Raw genomic sequence first — 13,562 nt, 5'->3', positions numbered from 1 at the left:
CTTCACCCCTAGCCCACGACGCCTCATGAGAGATTTCTAATTTCATGTGTGAAAGTACTGCAAACAGCGCCCGGCCCTCGCCCCATTGCTGTTGGTTTATGCCTTAGAGGACTCGGACGCTCGCATTTGTAAAGCACGGTGTTTTCCTCCGCCTCCTGCTAGCCTGTTGCCCTTCCCCCATGGGAGCCTGCACAGATCATGCAGTAGACAGGGAGGGAATGCAGGTCATGTGCAATACACAAACGCCCACTGTAGTACTATTTTGCTCACTTACAGTACCGTACTGTAGGTTGCATTTAGCGTAAAGAATCGCTCCTGCAGATGTACTTTGATTTATGTGAAACCTGTGTGCATCCTTCCATTGGATGTACAGTACTGTATTGGAGAGAAAAAAAAAAATGTTAAAGTGAATGTCACGGGAACACATTAAAAATAAGGTTGGCACTTCCTTCCCATTGGTGTTGGTTTACAGTATGCCGTAGTGTACTCGGACGCTCATGTAATTGCATTTCAAAGGCACAGTATTTTCCATCGTCTCCCCCCTACCCCCATCGCCCTTCCCCCCTGGGGGCCTGCACAGGGAGGAAATTCAGGTCCTGTGCAATGCACAAACGCTGAAGATCTACAGTACTGTTTTGCTTAGTTGGTAGCGCCAGAATACAGTACACTCATTTCATTCACGCTGTTTGGGTGCATTTAGCGTAAAGAATCGCTCCTGCAGATGTACTTTGATTTATGTGAAACCTGTGTGCATCCTTCCATTGACTGTCTTACAATGGAAATAAAATAATACAGTGCATTATTACAGAAAAAAAAAAAAAAAAAAAGAAAGAAAGCACATCATGTCTCGAACCCTGGACCCCCAGTGAGGGAGGTGGGAGCCTTCACCCCTAGCCCACGACGCCTCATGAGAGATTTCTAATTTCATGTGTGAAAGTACTGCAAACAGCGCCCAGCCCTCGCCCCATTGCTGTTGGTTTATGCCTTAGAGGACTCGGACGCTCGCATTTGGAAAGCACGGTGTTTTCCTCCGCCTCCTGCTAGTCCTCCATTCCCATTATGCATTAGCGAACTCAGACGCTCATACAGTATATTTTATATTTTAAAAAGCACGGTGTTTATACATTGTACTGTACATTATTCCTTTTACACAATTACTGTAGTTGCGTCTCCATACACATACAGTACTGTACTCCATACTTTTTCCACCGCTTCCCGTTACGCCTACAGTATTGCCAGAGCTGTAGATCAATCCGCCGCTATACTGTACGATCGAAAGTACTGGATTAGTGGAGCATTAGCCACACAGTGGTGGAGATGTGTAATGCATGATGAGTATCTAGATCGTCTCAACGCGCCTGCCTGTGATTAAACTCAGCTATCGCCTTAGCGTGGCTAAACGCCCGTCTCGGCGGAGAAACAGTCAAGATAAAGTTGGCTACATCTGTACATAGGGGTGCATGAAAAAGCTTGTGGCCAGAGTTAATAAGAGTTAACCAAAGATTAACCCTGTAATATACAAACAAATATAAAACCACAGCACTCGCCACCCCAGAAGCGGGGTGCAATGTCTGCACTCACCACTCATAGGGTGGGGTGCATGTAGCCCATGGCCACCTACTTAGATATATACAAACGGAAAATTCAGCACTTACCAAAGCAAGCTCACTTATCCTCACAACATCAATAAATAAATGATGGGAGTTTAGTTAGTGAATTGTCCAATGCACGGAAGCCTGCAAACTGATCGCCAAGGCACCCCACCTTCATGCAGGTCCTACACTATCACAGAGTCTTAAAAATTCAAACCTGGCAACTGTATCACACATAATATAACTGCAAATATGCCTACTTGGTTTAATGTGCACCTACCACATACCTTATGGCTTTTAAAGGTACACTAGTCACCTGACACTGGCTGATAAATTACTATGGAACAGCTGACACAGGTTTAGGACAACCGAGTTTACATAGGGGTGCATGAAAAAGCTTGTGGCCACATTTAATAAGAGTTAACCAAAGATTAACACACTGTATATATACACACAATACACACAAACACATATAGACAGAAAAAGAAACACTGTAGTTTATTTTAAAATGGTTTTACGGGAGAGATGTATGAAGCAGTGAAAAGAGTGAAGTGAGCCAGTGGTGAGTTGCCCATGGCAACCAAACAGCATTAAGGTAATATTTATAAAGGGTATTCTATAAACTTCTAAGTAGCACCTGATTGGTTGCAGTGGGTAACTTCTCCACTGCCTCACTTCTCCACTCTTGTCACTGCTTCATACATCTCCCCAATATGTCCTGGAAGCCAGCCCTACTCAGCAGCCAGCCAGCATCTGTGCTACAGAAAACTCAGAATTGTTTTCATAATAAATTAAACAAAGAGATGATTTTCTCCTCAAAAATAGAAAAAGAAAACTCCTTTGTGTAATTTGCGGCTTCTATAGAAAAACAAATAGAAAGGGCCATCGTAAATTCAGAGCCATAGATAGGCTGTTTTTCATGTCAGCTGAAGTGTTTCCATTGTTCATTTTTGGAAAGCAGCGTGAGTGCTCTAAATATATTCATCTCAGGATTCTGAGAACCGCAGCACAAAACACAGTTACCAGTGGGATTTTCTTTCCTGCTAAATAGGAGCACACTAGTTACTGTATGTAGCTTAACCAATCTGTTGAAAAGGATGTAGGTGACTTCCAGTGATTTATTCTAGAAGACGTATTTAAATGAGAAATATTAAAATAAAACAAAATGTCATTTTGACGTAATGGGCCTATACATCTACGGACCAATTCCCCGTTATGACAACACCAAGCGGCATTCAGAAATGGTGATTGGAGGACATCGATGATCAGCGATCCATTGAGGAATCAGCAAAAAAACTGCTTGTTATGAATCCCAGACTTGCCGATCCCAATTTGTTTAGTCAGAATCCTGTGAATTGAGAATTTCAAACATGTTGGATTTCCCCGATCTAGGCATCATCAGAAATGCCCCGATACCTGCCGGATGTATTGGCCCCATAACTCAATTGAACTATTGATTATTTTTATGTTTCATGACATTTACTGTATTGCATTGTTACATTGTTTTTCTATGTTTCCTTTATTGTGCTCATTGTGAAGAGTTTTATCATAGTAACGCTTATTTGCTTATATTGCATTTAAGTGCAAACTTGCATGATATCATAGTGGCCAATCAGATGTTTACTTTCATTTTCCACCTTGCACTAAGCAGGTAAAAGCTATTTGCTGATTACTATGTTTTCACTTAATTTAAATCAAAATCTAATATGAATAGCCTCAAATAATACGTGAATTTATTATGCAGACTCTCTAATCTGTAAAACAGAAGCATTCTTACAAAACAAAGAGAACTGTGGTAATTTTGATCAATACTAATGGGGAGATTTATCAAAGTTTGAAAAGAGATAAAATGTTGATAAAGTCATCTTTGACAATGTAGAGAGATAAAGTACCAACCAATTAGCTTCTGTCATTTTACAGACTACGGGCTAGATTTATCAAAGCTTGGCGAGAGATAAAGTGGAGTTTTACCAATCAGTTCCTAACTGTGCTGGAAAAATGACAGTTAGGAGCTGATTGGCTGGTACTTTTTCTCTGTCTACTTTATCTCTCTCTCTAAGGCTAAATACATAGACACATGTGTTTGAAAAACGACACTTAGAAGCTGATTGGTTACTACTTTATCTCTCTCCGTTTTCTATTTCTCCAAGCTTTAAAAATCTCCCTTATGTGTTGTAAACTGCAGAAGGGACTTTGCCATTGCGGTGAGTTTGAAAGGCTTGAATTGCCGGCAATTTGAGTCAATAACTTGTATGCAATGGTCTTGGCCAGTGAGATTGCTGAAACTGTATGCTGTCTGAGCTGTATCTGTCTGGCCGAACATAATAAAGAGACACTTTAGAAAGAATAATTTAGTAGTCACCAATTGTATGTTTGCCATCAATTTGTGAACTTAAAACTTATTACATATAATGAATTGTATTTAGAACATACCTCCCAATGTTTCAGAATGGCAGGTCGGGCCCCCTGAAAAGGGGGCGTAGCTTTGGTCCCATAGGTCAGGGGTTCCCAAATGCGGTCCTCAAGGCACCCCAACGGTCCTGGTTTTAAATGTATCCATGCTTGGCCACAGGTGACTTAATTAGCACCTTAGTCAATTTGATTTAACCATCTGTGCTGAGCCATGGATATACCTAAATCCTGGACTGTTGGAGTGCCTTGAGGACCGTGTTTGGGAACCTCTGCCATAGGTCATGCCCTCTGAATGATGCTATTTCTTAGGCGTGCTTGCATGACACCCCCCAGGACCAGTGGCGTGCGGTGAGGTCAGTGGCTGGTGAGGCACTACAGCCGATGACCCCTACTGCCGCCGAGCCAATGCCCGCTACTGCCTCTGAGCTGATGCCCGCTGCCACCGCCAATGGCTTACAAACTTGCCCAACATCAACTGACCCAGCCCTCCGCTACTAATTTGCATCTCAGTCCGATGCCGCCAATGCCCGCTGCCTGCCTGCTAATCATACTTGTGATATATTGTACATTTTTATAGAAAAATAATAAAAATTAGTGTTTGGGACTGGGAAGGGAGTGGGAGGAGGACATGAGTGCAATTTTGTTGTCCATGGCTTCCATTAACTTAATGGAGAAGGGTCTGAATGGGTTAAAAAATGTAAAAAAAAAAAAAGTGTGAGGTTCCCCCTCCTAAGTATAACCAGCCTCGGGCTCTTTGAGCCGGTCCTGGTTGTTTAAATACTGGGAAAAAATTGGACAGGGGTTCCCCGTATTTAGACAACCAGCACCAGGCTCTTAGTCCAGTCCTGGTTCCAAAAATACGGGGGACAAAAGATGTAGGGGTCCCCCGTATTTTTAAAACCAGCACCAGGCTCCACTAGCCAGGGACATAATGCCACAGCCGGGGGACACATTTATGTAGGTCCCTGCGGCCGTGGCATTACACCCCCAACTAGTCACCCCTGGCCAGGGTTCCCTGGAGGAGTGGAGATCCCTTAAATCAAGGGTGTCCCCCCCCTCCAGGCACCCAAGGGGCAAGGGTGAAGCCCGAGGCTGTCCTCAGCACCCCTGGGTGGTGGATGCCGGGCTGATAGCCATAAGTGTGTATAAAAAGAATATTGTTTTTTGTTATGGAACTACAAGGCCCAGCAAGCCTCCGCCGCTTGCTGGTACTTGGAGAACCTCAAGTACCAGCATGTGGGGAAATAACGGGCCCGCTGGTACCTGTAGTTCTACAACAACAAAAAAACAAATGAAAACACAACACACACTGTGAAAGTAAAAATTTCTTAAAACACACTTACACACTCACACATACTTACCTACATCCAACGGCAAGAATCACGTCCACTTGTCCAGTAGAATCCAATAGGGGTACCTTTAAAAATGAGAGAGATTACTTACCTACATCCCACGCCGATCACGTCCACTTGTCCAGTAGAATCCAATAGGGTCGGTACCTGTAAAAATGAACATTAAACTTACAAACGAAGTAATCCACAGGAGGGGGGGGGGGGAGAGAGAGAGAGAGAGAGAGAAAGAAATGAATGAATATTATGCACTCGCTGATGCGGGAAGACGTTAGCACAGACAGGGGAGAGTGCTGCTGCTGGCTGGGAGGATGGAGCAGGCGCCCCCAGAAGTTGTGACCCCTCTAGCTGTGCCCCCAGTAGCAGTGCCTGAGTAGTTGTGCCCGCTGTCGCTGTGCCCCCTGTCGCTGTGCCCCGAGTAGTTGTGACCCCTGTAGCTTTGCCCCCAGTAGCTGTGCCCCTTGTGGCTGTGCCCCCAGTAGTTGTGACCCCTGTAATTGTGCCCCCAGTCGCTGTGACTCAAGTAGCAGTGCCCCCAGTCGCTGTGCCCCCTGTAGCTGTGCCCCTTGTAGCAGTGCCCCCTGTCGCTGTGCCCCCTGTAGCTGTGCCCCTTGTAGCAGTGCCCCCTGTAGTTGTGCCCCCAGTCACTGTGCCCCCAGTCGCTGTGCCCCGAGTAGCAGTGTCCCCAGTCGCTGTGCCCCCTGTAGCTGTGCCCCCTGTAGCTGTGCCCCTTGTAGCAGTGCCCCCAGTCACTGTGCCCCTTGTAGCAGTGCCCCCAGCCGCTGTGCCCCCTGTAGTTGTGCCCCCAGTCACTGTGCCCCTTGTAGCTCTGCCCCCAATAGCTATGCCCCCAGTCACTGTGCCCCTTGTAGTTGTGCCCCCAGTCACTGTGCCCCTTGTAGTTGTGCCCCCAGTCGCTGTGCCCCCTGTAGTTGTGCCCCCAGTCACTATGCCCCTTGTAGCAGTACCCCTTGTGGCGGTGCCCCCTGTGGCTATGCCCCAAAGCCCAAACACATTAAAAAAAACACACACACACACATACTTACCGCTCCTGCAGCGCTGCCTCCGTCTCCGTCCGCCGGCTCCTCTCTACTATGGGAGAGACGTCATGACTCATGACGTCTCTCCCATAGTAGCGCCGCTCAGACTCCAGGGGTCAATTATGACCTCTAGTGTCAGTCAGCGGCGCTGGCTGCAGCGGGCGCCCACACAGCCCACGGCGCCTGCTGCAACCGGGAAGGGGGATCGCTAGTGATTGGACAGCGGATCCAGCACCGGATCCGCTGGGCCAATCACATCTGGGGGACTGACAGGAGCATGCATTCATCGGGGCTGAATGCACGCCCCTGTCATTGCGGCACCAGTAAAGGTGCCGCTTCCCCATGCATTTTCACTGGGCTTTCACAGCCCATTGCTGCGCCATGCCCCCTGCCCGCCCCCCGCTGCCTGGACTATAATGGTAGCAGCGGGAGGCACTTCTCCCGCTGCCTCTACCCAAGGATGCAGCACAGTAACAGGAAGGAATGGTTAAAATAATAGAAGAAGATATTCATAACAGACGCTGTGTCATAAATATCTTCTTTTTATGATTTTAATCATTATGACAGGGGAGGCACTAGGCCAGAAGTTCACAAACGCGGTCCTCAAGGCACCCCAACAGTCCAGGATTTAGGTATATCCATGGCTCAGCACAGATGGTTAAATCAAATTGACTAAGGCGCTAATTAAGTCACCTGTGGCCAAGCATGGATACATTTAAAACCAGGACCGTTGGGGTGCCTTAGAGGACTGGGAACCTTTGCACTAGGCACTGAGAAAAATGCACCTATTTTTGAACTCCACATATTGATATGAATGCATGGCTGAAAAGCACAGATAGAAGACAACTGTAAAGCAATTTATTCGATATAAATTGTACACTACATGTTTAGTCATGTGATGCTCAAAAACACCTAAATGCAAACAAATAAAAAAAGAATTTAAAAAATCTAAACGTGCTTCATAGTAAAGATTTGCTGTCACGGAAAATAATCTTATTATTAAGCAGTACAAATGACAATATCACCAATATAATACTGGGAAGAACAAGAGTACTATAAATACAGTCTGTTATCATATTAGATTACTATGTATTCATTATGCTGCATAATTAAAATGATAATTCTTAAAACTATTCATAGAAATATCTTGAGATGGATAATTAACACTCTACATCAAAAGATAACATCACATTCATGTGTAATTGTCACACAATGTGCACAGTGGGTTCATAACACTGTGTCTGCTGGAAGCTGACAGTAGAGACTCGGAGTAATGAGTAATTGGTGAGTCAATGTGACATTGTGACGTCTACTTAAAGATTTACTGGGTTCTGTATCAATATTAGCTTTATATTCTAGATGGCCTTAATTTACTGATCTGAGTATAAATCTATCACACTGAATGTCTAAGTAAATATATTAATCTTCCATCAAACCTAAAATACAAGTTAAAAAGAGGAAATAATAAAATTCACAAATATTTGTACAGGTTGTATGATTTTTAAACAGGAAGCAGTCAGGATCCCGGCTGTCGGTATCCCGGCAGTCAGAGTACCGACACTGGAATACCGACCCTATTCTGAATGCTGACACTGGCATCCAGAATGGGTGCACCACACCGGCACCGGAATACTGGAAGTCGGGATCCGGAACGAGGACACCACAGGTAAGCCGCGGGGGGTAAGGCGGGTTAGGTTTAGGCTGCGGGCGGAGGGTTAGGATTAGGCTGTGTCCCCGAGGGTTAGGGTTAGGCAGCAGGGGGGGGGGGTTAGGGTTAAGCACCTCTGGAGGGGTTAGGCTGTGGGTAGGGAGGGTTAGGATTAGGATTAGGGGGTTGGGGAGAGGGGAGACCACCCCTTACTCACCCCTGTCGGCTTCTTCAAAATCGGGATCCTGGCATTGGTATTTTGAGTGCCGGGTTCCCAGGTGCCGGGACCTCCATACTGATTCCTTTTCAACAAAAGAAGATTGAAGATGAAGGGGTAATTAATGGGGAATCTTTGTTTTCTGTGCGGAGCTGTCATCTGGAGCTCCATGTCTGTTTAATTTGCCTAAGGTGCAAATTGCTATACTGCGTATGCTCAGCACTGTACACTTGTATACAGATGTTGGCGAACTTTGCACTTATGACATCTTATGCCTTGAGAGGCAGAACAGGTGAACAGTGGCGTAATAACAGAGGAGGAGGCACGTGTGCAGTTTCCGTCTGGGCCCTCTCCTCTGTAACAGGCAGTGGCAGGCAGTAGACATGACTTTGACAACTAGGAGCACAGAGTCTACTGTTCAGGTCTCCGGAAAAATGGCATGGCGGCCGTATTACCGATGATTTTATTTCTGTGCATGTGCAAAACATCAGGAAAATGGCCACTGCCGCAGGGTTTATGTGTGGGCCCCCCAGGACCTAGGGGCCCATGTGCCGCACACACTGCACCTACTGTAGATACACCATTACAGGTGAGCCAAGGGGCGGTTAACCCAGGTCAAATACAGTGAGGGTGTGTTCACGTACATTGTGACTCACCTTGATGCAGACACAGAGAATCTTGGTGGACCTCTCATGGACGCTGGCGAGCTGGTGTAATGATGATGGTATTGACCAACAGCTGTACTATCTAGCCGCTTCTGATTGGTTTGTTGCAAATTGGTCCTTCTAGCTCAGAGGTTCTCAAACTCGGTCCTCAGGACCCCACACAGTGCATGTTTTGCAGGTAACCCAGCAGGTGCACAGGTGTATTAATTACTCACTGACACATTTTAAAAGGTCCACAGGTGGAGCTAATTATTTCACTTGTGATTCTGTGAGGAGACCTGCAAAACATGCACCGTGTGGGGTCCTGAGGACCGAGTTTGAGAACCTGTGTTCTAGCTGATAGCACTGCATTAAGTCGCCTTATAGCTATATATTATATCTGTATCCATCTACTGTCATTAATATGTCTATTGCAGAGGTTCCCAAGCGCGGTCCTCAAGGCACCCCAACAGTCCAAGTGTTAGGGTGTGTACACACGGTGAGATATTTTCTTTCGATTTTGGCTAGTCAAAATCGCAAGAAAAGTTAGTGCAGATCGCAAGGTGAAAGTCACCTTGCGATCCCAATTCGATTCCGATGCGCGGTCCCACCAGGTCGGCATCGCAAGAAAAGATAGACTGTGCAGGCAAGTCAATCCTTGCTAGATCGGTGTACTCTCTAGTTCATCTCTCATGTCAATGACATCTCACATAAGCCAAAATCTCACATAAGCCAAAATCGTAAGCACACATAGTCCATATCTCATGAAAAGTTAGTCAAAATCTGTCCTATCTGGGCTGCGTGGATTTCAATGGAAATTGCAAGTGAAAATCGGGCATAGCAAGGATCTCACTGTGTGTACACACCTTAAGGTATATCCATGGCTCAGTACAGATGGTTAAATCAAACTGACTGAGTTGCTAATTAAGTCACCTGTGGCCAAGCATGGATACATTTAAAACCTGGACCGTTGGGGTGCCTTGAGGACCACATTTTGGAACCTCTGGTTTATTGCCTTTGCACTGCTGCAGGAAAGAAGATTCACTTGATTTATTTTTTTTAGTTTTGTTTTTTACTTTTTATATTGAGAATGCGTGTCCTACATACACAAATAACACAATCTTGTGCCTGCATCATTTGTATTAAATAGCTAATGTTTGACTAGGGTAACGTGAATGTGTGTGGGTTGTGTACTGCAATGTACTTCAAGTGACACTGTAAACACACTATACAAAATACTCCAGCATGCTGCGGTCATCATTTAAAAAAGCTGCCATTCTAATTGTACATACAATGCAGGAATCGGTATTTTGACCACCGATATCCTGTACGCTGGCAAATCATACAGAATCCTCCTATACTTATGTGTTAAATTGGAGAGCTAATATACAGTATCCCAAAAGCCTGCAATATGGCACTACAAGGACCAGCACTCCCTGTTAGCAACTGATCCTTCCCATACGATCTTCAGGACAGTAACGAGGTGGCTAGCTTACCATATATTTGTATAACCTCCCAATCAGCGGGACTGTACCGCTTTTCCGCCACTGTCCTGCTGTCCCACCCGCGGATGGGGGGAGGTTGGAGGTACACTCTGCAGCTGTGATTGGATAATGTGGATGATGTGCACTGTGTCGTGAGGGGTGGCGGGGGGGGGGGGGGGGGGCAGCGCAGCCTTTCCCAAAGCACTGGGCAATCCCCCAGCATGATGAGAGACAGGTGGTATGACATGCGGTCATACCCCCAAAACGTAATGCACCAGGGAGCATGGCCTAGTGGGCACAAGGCCATGCCCCCTTTTGTACCAGTGTGAACAGTGTCTTGTCTTTTTTCATGCTAGCATATTTTTTCTTTTATATAGAATTTCATGTTGACAGTTCTGTTTTACAACAAGCTGCGCCATCAGCCAGGACAGCAACAAAATGTGCAGAGAGTTTGTCTACAGGTCATGAGTAAGGTGGGAAAACACAATGGTATCAGCCCGATTTGTCGTTTCCGGGATCCCATTGTTGCAGGTGACATCTGCTGATCGAACCTGCTGCAGGGTCAACCAGAAGAAATCTCTAAGGACGTCAAGTTGACAAATGCAGCATGGCATGTTAGATTGCGCCATCGACCTCTGCATCATGCAAGTGTATATGCAGGGTCCCATCGTCCGTCGGATCGGCCTAAGTCTCTTCAGGATGCCTGACACAGGTGAGAAGCTAATCCAGGCATGGGTGTAACTAGAACAATGTGGGCCCCACAGCAAAACTTATATGGGGCACCCAAACACAGGTCTCCACCAGAGTGGTTATGCCTGTCAGAACACCCCACCCCAAAGGCAAATGCATATGCAGCCGTGCTACAACCTACCAGCCCCCCTGTCCTGGCACGCACACCAGTAGACATCAGCATCCCCTATCTTCCCCACTCAAAGCACACACACACCTGCAGCAGCTGTCGTACACCCCCACCCCCGCAACACAGCCACACTGTGCACCCCTGGATGTCAGTAGCCTGAACATAGTGGTGCTGTGGCGCTGTAATCACCCCTCTGCCCGATACACAACAGTGGGCTAGCAACCCCCATCCTCTGCAGTACAGAAGAGCGGCCGCAAACACCCCCTCCTAACCCGCAATATAAAGACAGACGTCCATCGTGTCGTCCCCTCCCTGCACCATAGTACACAGTTGGCTGACATCCATACTCCCCACTCAGGTTAGGGCGGGGCTTTGTATGGTCCCAGGGGCACCACTCCCCTTCCCCATCCTGCTAGGAAGTAATCTGCCGTGAACGGAACCCGGCGTGCTACTAATAAAAAATAAGAGTGGTGCAGTGGGGGTGCTTGATGGGTCCTCGGGCCCCCCAAGCAGTCAGGCCTCATAGCAATTGCATCCCATGCACCCTCTATAGTTACGACACTGGGCCCAGGCAATCACCTCAGGTCCTTATGGAAATTTTGAAGGATAAGCAGAGTATCTTTGATTCCATGATAGGCATCACACATCAATACCAGCACTGACTAACTGGTTGGCTGTGCTACATTTTAGACCACAGTATCTGTGACGCAACAAATTTCAAGTTGGTTTTAATTGTGTTCTGAAGCAGAACATACTGTATAGGCATTTATCACACTCATATGGGAGTTTATTAAGTTGCCAGCTGGTGAGGACTTCTTTATGTACAGGCAAGGGCATGGCTACCATAGGGGAAGGCAGTGCAGCTGCTATGGGGCCCAGAGCTGTGAGGGGCCCACCTTCCCTGTCAAAGTTACATGTGTTTTATAAATTTTTCACCATTGGGTGGTACATAGGGGTCCTTTCAAACTTTTTCCTTGGGGCCTGCAATATACAGTATCTAGGTATGCCCCTGGACCTGCTCATTGTAATGTGGTATAAAATGAACTGGAGGGCATTTTAATGTTATATAATATGAACCGGGTCCCTGTAATGTGGAAAATATGAAACAGGGAGCACTATATATTATAACGTGAATTGGGGATACTGTGCGGCATAATGTGTACTGGGTGGTCTTCAGGTTGCTGGCTGTTGGGATCCCGGCTCACAGTATACAGGCGCCGGCATCCCAACAGCTGGCATACGGACACTTTTTCTCCCTCTTGGGGGTCCATGACCCCCCTGGAGGGAGAATAGATAGCGTTCAAAATGTTGCAATGGGGCTCCACAAAGTTCTGGCTACGCCCCTGTGTACAGGATATATGTGACACGTTTTCCTCGTCCAAAGATTATCAGAAACGTAAGGTGAACAGTGGTGTCTGTTAGGTAACAGTATCATATAATAAGTCTACAAATTACTTTGCAACATTTGTGCTTTTCGTAATTTTGTACTTAGAGACCCATTACTGCAGATCTGTTCCATGATTGGAATCAAATCTTTCTCTTTTCACAACATTTTTAACGTGCTCAGCTGCTTTCTTTTGCCAGTAGAGCTGAAGTCAATTTGAGCATTTTAATAATGTGAACTTTTTCAAGTTATCATTTTGAACAACAAAACACTTCTAAAATCCAAACCTCAAATTTACATCCAGTATAATCAATTTAACACCTTCATGCCGACTTATTATGCTGTGGTAAAGAGTAGCAAATGCTCCATTTTATTTTTTACGATAAAATGTTCATATTGCTACTGAAAAGAGAGAATATGTATCATCACACATAAGGCCCCCATCCACTAGTGAGACTTACTGTATTATAACTGAATGTTGGATCCAATTTTCCCCCGACCTTCCCGGCAGCTTCCTGGGAGTCTTGCGATTACGATTTACAACTGAGTGTTTTTTTTTTTTTACATCTGATGCATACTTGCCTACCTGACCCTCTCCATGAGGGAGAAAATGCTCTGTTCCTGGACTTTCCTGGTAATGTATGATTGCCATCACCTGTGGTGAAATGCCTTTCTTATCAATTAACTAGCTCACCACAGGTGATGGCAATCATACATTACCAGGAAAGTCCAGGAACAGAGCATTTTCTCCCTCAGGGAGAGGTCCAAGTAGGCAAGTATGATCTGATGTATCGCATCCGATTTAGCAAGCGGGAATCTATCTGGTGCGATATATCTGAACGACATTTTTTTTTATTTTTTTAACATCAATAGTTTTTTATTGTTTTAAACAGAAAAGTATGGGGTACAGAAAGAGAAAAAAAAAACACGGTT

This window comes from Pseudophryne corroboree, chromosome 5, assembly GCF_028390025.1.
Source record: "Pseudophryne corroboree isolate aPseCor3 chromosome 5, aPseCor3.hap2, whole genome shotgun sequence".
Classification (NCBI taxonomy): Eukaryota; Metazoa; Chordata; class Amphibia; order Anura; family Myobatrachidae; genus Pseudophryne; species Pseudophryne corroboree.
The sequence above is the reverse complement of the archived record's forward strand: the minus strand, read 5'-3'. Positions refer to the sequence as shown.